The sequence below is a fragment of the Engraulis encrasicolus genome, chromosome 21 (assembly GCF_034702125.1).
Source record: "Engraulis encrasicolus isolate BLACKSEA-1 chromosome 21, IST_EnEncr_1.0, whole genome shotgun sequence".
NCBI lineage: Eukaryota > Metazoa > Chordata > Actinopteri > Clupeiformes > Engraulidae > Engraulis > Engraulis encrasicolus.
In genome coordinates this window covers 29,269,765-29,279,764 of record NC_085877.1, presented here as the reverse complement: position 1 = coordinate 29,279,764, position 10,000 = coordinate 29,269,765, and the positions used below count along the sequence as shown (strand labels likewise).

Sequence of the window (10,000 nt, the reverse complement as noted above, 5' to 3'; positions counted from 1 at the left end):
TATTATATTTATTATTTAATTACAACCAATGCCAATACAATACGAATAAGAAGTATTAACATTTTATCTCTATATATGAGGTCTATAATATATGAGCTTTATGAAATGCCTGTTACAGTACAAATTCACTATTTATAATAGAAGTGTGATGTGCACTTTACTACATATATACAGTGTAACAGAGGGACCATTGGGTTAATGTCATGCAGGTTTCGATTTTGCCCCGAGGGCCGTAATTGCGCATTTCGGTTATTTCATTAAAAAAAAATAAAAATAAAAATAAAAAAAAACTAAAAAAAAAAAAATTTTTTTTTTTTTTTTTTTTTTTTGTACACCCGGGCCGGTTGGAACCCTCCCGCGGGCCGGATGCGGCCCGCGGGCCGTATGTTTGACACCCCTGCTTTAGACCTTCCACGACCACGAGAGCTCCAGCTCTGACTTTCCTGGCCCATCACAATCATAACGACCTAACAGCCCAGTAGGACCGATGGCCAGAGATGGAGGAGGAGGAAGATAGACGCAGCAGAGGTCGGGGGTATTAGGGAGACTCCAACAGAATTGACGCCCTGCTAACTGTAAGGATGTACATTCATCCCTCAATAACATTGTCCTGCTGTATTCCTCCAGATGTGTAAGTATTGTAATGGATGTTATCACAACGGATGTACTCTATATCGCAACACGAGTAGGCTACACGAGTACACCTGTTGTGATAACCATTACAATATTTCTACTCCTATGAGTAGTAGTGTGATATTACATGGTTGTAGGTACACAACACCAGTGGTAGTTCAAGTACATCCATAAAAGCCCATCTACTTCATACATCTGTGTAACCCCTGGCACAACACCAGTTTGTAAGAAATTGACTGAAAACGTTGTATGCATACAATTGGCACATCTTTATATACACAATAATGATTGCTTATGTCCATATTGGTCTTATTGTCAATAGAGTTATTTAGTCCCCATCATCAAATAGAAAATGCACTACATAAAATGTATTTATTGCTTTGCAGGCCTTGATTCAATCATTGAATTTGAAGCAATCCCATCGGTTACTGCAGCGTGCCCTGACCCGTGACCCCAGTTTGATGTTCGACCTGGCACATGACATCTGGTCCTCAGTCACAGCCCAGTAGCACAACCAACCTGGCGCCTCTGCGCAATCTGTAAGGAGATGCCCATGAACATTGAAAGGAAATGCTGTGGTGTTCTCAGTTTTGATAAGACTTTGGGCTGATGTAGGACCAGGTGAGAGAAACGGTCTCTTCAGGCATGCAGCCTACAGACAGTATGGGGCACTTGAACAGGGCTGACGTTGTAATACACAGTACAATACCCAGGATAAGCCAGGGTTACCCTGCTCCACTAGAGCAATATAAAAGTTTTATACAGAGTACGGTATAAAAACACACAAACCGGCAGTGTGCAGACTTTTATTATTTTTCATTATCTGTAGGAGCATTCATCTGTACATCTCACCTTTTTGGTTTGGAACCACGTTTGTCTTGTTACCATTGTTTTTTTCATACATTGAAAATAAATGCAACCTGTCAAATGTTCTTCTGATTGTGGTCTTGTGGAATATATAAATTATGTAACCATGCATTTTCAGTCAGAGAATGAATTAAAAAAAGCCACACAGTCAAATTGTGTCCACCAATATTTACTGTCATTGAAATGGAAGCAATGGACAATTTAAACAATGTATTACACATGACACTAGATACATTACTTTATACTATATTTACAGTTGTCATTACCACACAAAAACTCTGGGAAGGTGGGTAAGTGCAGCAACTGTGAAGGGCCTAGTTTGAGGTTGGAGGCGTCTGTGCTGTAAAAAGATAAACAGAATTAGAAATCACATATCTGACAGTAGCTCCAGTGACATTTTAAATGTAAGTAACCTGGGTTGTTGGGGCAGGGACACCAAAAATAACTCCTTTATCTGGGCTCACCTGGTTGTGAGTGTCTGCGGTCAGCCATCCCTCTTAGGGTAGAAAGTTTTCTGCGCAGGACGGTGCCCTGAAGGTTGACGTTCACAGTATGCAGCCTTCTTGTCCTGGAACTTTTATTGTGCAATTTTCCATATCTGTAACAAGCAATGTGTTAGACTATATTAGGGCTTCATTACATCAAATTACACAGCAGGGTTTTACAGGGTGTTGGCTACAGTCCCAGGACCTAAGTGGACTTGTGTGCCTTGCTCAAGTGCACTTCAGCTGTGGATGGAGGTGTAGGTAGGGAGAGGTAAGGATGGGATTTCAACCTGCTTCTCTATGATCTTAGGACCACCTCTCACCATCAGGTGATGGCTGGCTGCTACCTCAAATTTCATTCATGGCCCTAGTTATGTTCTGTAATCAGCATTGTTTTGACCTTACACAAATAAATGTAAATGCATTCTGCACCATGGGGGGCTGTGAAGACCTTTGAGAATATTTGCAGAACTACATACTGAATTGAGCCATCCGCCTTTCTCTTGGTTGGTGTGTTGAGATGGTGACTGCAGTCCAGGCTTCTTGGATTGGAGGAGAAAAGCTGTGGCTTTTACTGGCATAAGTATGTGGTTGTGGAAGGACTCTGTCGGCTGTTGACCTGAGGGAAAAAAGAGCACAAATTGCATATTAGCACAGAGCCCATGCTTAGACCATAGACAGATAAATCATCTGGCACAATCTGCATGCAACCAACAGAACCTAGAAAGAGAAAGATTAGCAGCAATACACAAAGGGGACAAGTATACAAAAACATGCAAAGTGTTCTGATAAGGTGCATGGAGGTAGTCTGTGTTGATTCCAGCAACCTCAAAGACTGAAAAGTGTCCCAGTGTGTTGAATTGAAAACTTGGCGCGTGCGCGCGCACACATAGGAATATCATAATTTAGTGCAGTGTTTCTCAACAGGGGTGCCGGGGCACCCTGGGGTGCCGTAGGGCCCCCTCAGGGGTGCCGCGGAAACGTGGCTGATAAATTATATAACATAAAACATATTTGTCAAAATTGATAAGTTAATGTTAGTCAGTGGAATCTTTGATCTGCCATTTACGCACAATAAAGTAAATATTGGTCATCCCAGCTGCAACTTTGAACGTAGGTCGTGCTACTAGGTTGTGTGTCTCCAAATGTGTTACATTCTAAGCTTGTGTGGTATCGGATGTGATGCTATATGGCTACTTGGTTTGGGGTGCCTTGAAATTTTCCATGAATTGAAAGGGTGCCTCGCCTAAAAAAAGGTTGAGAAACACTGATTTAGTGTATCAATTACAACTACAGGATCTGTTCGCTTTTGTCAGATAGAACCATTGTTTTTCAAAGGCAGATCATTCCAAAAAGGATAGTAGTATCTGCAACTGGACGAAATTACACCCACAAACATGAATAAAATAAACTACCAGTGTGCGGTGATTCATTCTTCATTTACTTGGCAGCCTTGATATGTTGTGAAACGGGAGCAAGGAACAGCTATGGAAGACACCACACATTGGAATGGACAAAGCAGAACATTTCAATATAACCAGGGTAAAACAAATAATGTACCGGCATCTCCATGTGATCATTCAGTGTAGCCATCACAATAAAGATCTGCCGTGTAGCCGTCATGGTCATTAGGTGGTATTTATCAAATGCAAAACTACCGTCTTCTCAAAAACGACATCAGCGAGTTAACAACATTACACCCACAATCATGTAAACATTTGAAAACCCAAGGCAATCTATTTTGCAATGCTGGAGCGGCGAACAGGTTGTGCTTGTGCTTGCTACTATTACCAGAGTCATACAACAGAGACGTACCAAAGCAAAACATGCAAACGATATATTTTTGTAAACCACTAGAAAGACATGGGCTTTGCTGGTCAAAGTAATGTGTGCGTAAACATGGTAGGTTACTTACTACGGGGTGGATCCGTATTTAGCAACTGAACGCGGATGGAGAAGGGGTGCTTCCGTCCTCCTCCCAGCTGGTTTGTCTGGCTCGTTCGCACAACTAGCAGCAAAACACACAAGAGTAACCGTCTGAGTTACACATAGCAATTCTGAAAACGTGTTCATGTGCACAGAATAAATGCCACAGGGGGGAAAACAAAAAAATAAAGCGATTGAGGTAGCAGCTATGTTAAGCAAGGTAGCAGCTAGATATGTTGGAGCTTGAGCTAATCCTCTGACCCCTCTCAATGGATACTTGCTTAAAAAAAAGACACCACTGTGTCCTAAACCAATTCACAAAATATTATACAGACAAATATATTATCTCACCTCTCGATTAGAAATATGGTCACCAAAGCGTATTTGAAGCCGCTGCCGTAGCCGACATCTGTGTCCAAGAGTGTCAGGTCCCATTTCAAATTTTCAGCCCGTGTTGGAGTCTGGTCTTGCGAGTCCGATGATAATCCAAGGGAGTATGTTATCCTGACATGGTTCTAGTGTTCCAAAAGCCAAAGTTCTTCATGTAGCTCTGCAAAAGCCACCAAAGTTTCCAAGTAGCTCAGCCTGCTGCTAACTCTCGTTACCTTGCTACTAGCCGAGTGATGATGAGCCTTGTCGCGTGTGCATGAATGATGGGGGCGGGGTCGGTCAAGTTCACGAGTCGGTGAACGCGCAGGGAGGAGGGGTGAGTGCTGGCGGTTGATGGACGTGTCAGAAACCAATAGAAGTGATGATGAGTATTACTTCTATTGGTTGCCGTTTTCTTCTGACTACGCCCTCTACACTGGACCAAAAGATTTCGTTTTTTTTCCAAACACTCTATTTCAATGGGTGCTATGGCGTCATGAGGAGTTTTTCAGATGATATGGTAAAATATGTGCCAGAAAAACATCTCCTATCCCACCTTTAATTCTGAATAAAGTTCAATTCTGAATAATTGTAAATCTGAATTGTGAAATGTAGCAGAATTCAATTTTATTCTGAATTAAACTGAGTTAATTCGGAATTAAATGTCCTATATAAACAAGAACAGGGTCTATTGCGTAATGTATTGATCTTCTTTGGGCGCCGATGTACAGTATGTGGCAGCAGCAGTATCATCTAGCCCAGCGGTTCTTAACCTTTTTTCCTTAATGCACTCCCTTACCTGTGTCCAAGACAAGCCGCACACCTCCAACCCAAACTTCTACACGTATCTATGCACTAAAAAATGATTTAAGTGATTAATTACAATGATTCTTGCTTGAGACATTAATCAACACCTTGTGGGGAGCAGAACATGTTTTAATTTGGTTTTGATTTGGCCTAATTATTAAGTTGGCAAGCAAATTTTGGTCACAACTTCAACACAAACAAAATTCCGCGCACCCCCTGAAATCTCTGGCACACCCCCAGGGGGTGCCCGCACCCCAGGTTAAGAACCACTGGTCTAGCCTGCCAAAATTACAAAGACATGAAGACCACCTATACTCTGCCATCACACGGGGACACACCGCATTCAAAACACATCCATACCGTTCAATGCAGTCCCATCTGGGTCAATGCAATAACTTCTCTGTACTGCACAAATAAAGGCTAAAAGCCCCAAAACAAATATTTACATATGAAAAATGCTGGGGGAAGCTCTGTAGTTGAAGCTGAAAAATCTTTTAGTATATAAAATGCCACAGAACCTTCTTGATTCCAAAGCAAATGCAACAAGAAAACACAGTTCCGCTACAGAAAACATGCTCTACCAAAACCCAAGCAAAGATACAGAGCCAAGTGTACGCATGCACACGCGTGCAGACACACACATACGTGCGCGCACACATGCGCACGCTCTCTCACACACACACACACACACACACACACACACACACACACACACACACACACACACACACACACACACACACACACATGTAACCTTCCATATACATTCACATGTACACCTCTACATACAGGCACACATACAGTATGAACTCCCCCACAAATAGAAAGCCCCACATAAACAGTGCAGCAACATCCCACACCAACACACACATATACTGTATTTCCACATAGTAGATATACTCAAAATCACATGTGAACACACACACACACACACACACACACACACACACACACACACACACACACACACACACACACACACACACACACACACACACACACACACACACACACACAAACCGCCACATCCTACACAGATCAATGCAATGCAGTGCAATCCCACTGCTAATCAGCAGTCCAGTTGACACATAGCTAGAATGCTAATCTGATATATGCAGCAGCAGTAACTACACACACACACACACACACACACACACACACACACACACACACACATGTACACACACTCACACAAATGTATACACATACACACACACACACACACACACACACACACACACACACACACACACACACACACACACACACACACACACACATGCACACACGCACACACACACACACATAAGCACACACACACACAGACATGCACCCACTGTGACTCATAGAGTTACGCACGCACAAACGTACGCATGCACGCACACATGTGTACAGTACACACACACACACACACACACACACACACACACACACACACACACACACACACACACACACACACACACACACACACACACACACACACACACACACAGGCCTGCTCCCACACTGGCACATAGCATTGCTCTACCAGATGAGTGATCTGTTATATAGTTGGAAAACACCCACAGGTATCATGCACAACACAAAATGTATTCACACTACACACCATGCTTAAAACCGCAGCAAGAAACACATCCAGTAGACAGAGGCAGATACACACATGCATTTTCACACACACACACACACACACACACACACACACACACACACACACACACACACACACACACACACACACACACACACACACACACACATGCAGAGGTGTGTGCTGGCGAGAACCAGTAAAGCAAGAAAACAAGTCTCAGCTTTTTAATTGGCCATTAACATAATTATTCCCGCCTGAGGTATCCAATCACACGCAATCATTGATGATCTAACTCTGTGTGCGTGTGTGTGTGTGTGTGTGTGTGTGTGTGTGTGTGTGTGTGTGTGTGTGTGTGTGTGTGTGTGTGTGTGTGTGTGTGTGTGTGTGTGTGTGTGCGTATGTGCGTGTGTGTGTTTATGTGAATGTGCATGTGTGTGTGTGTTTGAACGTCCCTGGCAGAGGACGTTTTTGAGAAACGAAAGGTTAAAAGGGGAAGGGAAATAGAAATGAAAACACATCGGGGAGGAATGAGGAAGGGGAAAAGGCACACAAGGTATTGAAAGGTACTTAGAGACTTAGGTACCTAGAATAAAAAGAAAGAAAGAAAGAAAGAAAGAAAGAAAGAAAGAAAGAAAGAAAGAAAGAAAGAAAGAAAGAAAGAAAGAAAGAAAGAAAGAAAGAAAGAACAATTACAGTAGATCCACCAGGTACCAACCCTAACCCTAGATGTAAGTACAAAATTGTTACATGGTGTTACACTGGTATTACATGGTATTAAATATTGTTACACTGGTTATTTCACAGTACCTAATGTGGTACTGCGGAATAGATCCACTGTAATAGTGAACCACTAAAATAAAGTCAGAGAGAGTAGAGAGAGAGAGGTTCCACTGGCCCATTGTTTCCTGGTTCTATTATGCCCCCCCTTAGGCAGACCTAGGCAGACCTAAGGACTGTTCTATTCATTGTAGGAGCATTATGACACGGCCCTTTAGGCAGACCGGAACCTGGTCGCGCTAGGTGCCCATAGAAACCTATTATGTTGGCATATCTCTATATACTTAAAGAATCTCTGATAAAGTGTAACTGAATATAGTGAAGTAAGTGCAATGGAAAATGAAACACAGATGCAGAGTAAACAGCAGACAGGCCCTTCCTCACTGCCCGTTTCCTACCCAGCACAGCTCCACACAGCACAACTCGGCCGCCGTTTATTGCATTTTGATTAGTCAAGTACGGCACGGCACAGCTGGAAAACCAGCCCTCATTTTTTCGGTCGACTGAACCGAGCTGAGAGAGTACTGTTGCTGCCTTCTACCCAGAATGCTGTGCATCAGCTCGCTCGCCTGGTGAATAAAATAAAATAAAAAAAACAGTCATGACGGCCACCCAATCAACTACCTTAGACTTCTCTTTAGTTTGACACTTTATTACTTTGATATTAAAATCAAAAGCAGAAATCAACCTTGTATTGTCCAAATATGATGTCGCTCAAACTATGTATAGCCTAGACCAGGGGTACTCAATTAAAAGTCCCCGAGGGCCAGTTTTTCAAAATTCCTCCCAATAAAGGGCCGGCCGGGCCGACACGACCCCGCCCCCAAAAAAATAAATAAATAAATAAATAAAAATAAAATAAAACATGATAAGTCCTTTGTAAGCACAATACACACGCATTCACACCCACAGCAGATATTTAGTTTCTAGTGACAGGATGGGAGAACATTTCTCTCATAAAGGGCCTGCATTGTGGGGTGAGGTGCCTGCCTTGCTCTCATTGCCACCCACCCTTCAGTATTTTTTTTAAATGACATAAGATTATCTGTTAGCCTATATTTGCAGACTACGTTCATGAAGATTTATTTCTTAGTGAGAAAACCAATAAGCCTGAAGATAACACTTTTCAAATACATGTTGCTTATTATGACTTTGTTTATGCAGCTCTCACATGCATAATGAGAATCAGAGGCAATAATGGACCCAATAAAGAGGACACATAGATAGGAGAACACCAGGTTTTGTCAACAAGAAAATGGCACATTTGATGCCATGTTGATTAAATGCAATAGCCAATAATAAATTGTCAAGTTGCTCATAACTTTGTTTGCAGTCTTATGAGGGTCTTTGCATTCCAAACGAACTATTTGGGGACTGTTTAAAAGTGTGAAAAGTTTATTAAGCAATTCGTTTTTAATAGGCTACCAATAGTTAGCTGCCAGCAGAGTTCAAACACAGTTTGCCTTCATTTGTGTTAGCAACTAGCTACAGCTACTGCTAAACTAATTCGAAGTCCTAACACACTGTTTGCAATCAAATGTGGACCATTACTTTCAAAAACGATGCATAGAGAACTTTGTGAATAATTTATTTACAGGCTCTGATACAGTCCTTCCCTTGTAGTCTACCTCACAACCTCTAATGCCAGCGTCGTAGGTGCTTCTGTCCGGAGCCTGCAGTGACTGACACAAAGAGGGAGAAACTGCCTGAGGGGGCGGGGCACGGCACGCTTCTTCATTGCGTCTGTGGCGCGATTTCAAAATAAGAGCCGACAGCGCGATCGGACCAAAAAAAAAAAAAAATTTTTTTTTTTTTTTTTTTTAATTTTTCAAAATTATTCGAGAGCCAAAAATAGATGCCCCGCGAGCCACAAATGGCTCGCGAGCCGCTATTTGAGTATGGGGGGCCTAGACCGATAGATTAGTTTGCCTTAAATTAGTCAACTAGCCTACGTTAAGTTATGCTACGTGACAACGTGTAGCGAAGGGGAGTAGAGTTGCCCAGACGGGACTCGAACCCAGACCTTCTAGGGTAGTACACTGGGGCTCTGACCGCTATACCAAAGAGCCAGGTGTAGCAGTCAGAGCCCCAGTTTACTACCGCAGAAGGTTTGGGTTCGAGTCCCGGCTTGGCAACTCTACTCCCCTTCACTACACAAGGCCAAAAACAGAACTCTAACCATCACACCACTAACACGGTCTGTAATGGAAACGCAAACCAGGCTGACAGACACACACAAAGAAATTCTCAGGGAGAGGCAAATTCACAGACAGTTAAAAAGAAGTATGTGGTGATGAATGAATGAATGAATGAATGAATGAATGAATGAATGATTGAATGAATGAATGAATGAATGAATGAATGAATGAATGAATGAATGAATGAATGAATGAAAAGTCTTTCATGAGCATTTGTTTCATGATCCTCCCAGGAGTAAGAGATAGACCAAGATAGACAGACCAACAGACACAGAACGAGTGTGGGAACAAGAGAAGAAAAATAGCGGGAGAGCTTGTGGAAGGATGAGGGATGAGGGATGAGAGTG

At 42.5% G+C, this 10,000-nt stretch overlaps 1 protein-coding gene and 1 long non-coding RNA gene across 3 annotated transcripts in view; both read right to left on the bottom strand.

Moving 5' to 3' along the window:
• The window catches only part of dlg4b (discs, large homolog 4b (Drosophila)), a 188,758-nt gene that overhangs the window by 138,308 nt on the left and 40,450 nt on the right, over positions 1-10,000 (bottom strand). The gene's annotated exons all lie outside the window — the stretch shown is intronic.
• Positions 1,701-4,823, bottom strand: LOC134437092 (uncharacterized). 2 transcript variants are annotated; one of them, XR_010032326.1, is made up of 5 exons: positions 4,263-4,823; positions 3,401-3,993; positions 2,465-2,604; positions 1,965-2,098; positions 1,701-1,840 (listed from the first exon to the last, which is right to left on the bottom strand). It is a non-coding gene; the product is annotated as an uncharacterized LOC134437092 (long non-coding RNA). The 2 variants fall into 2 exon arrangements; XR_010032325.1 differs by having other exon boundaries at positions 3,901-3,993.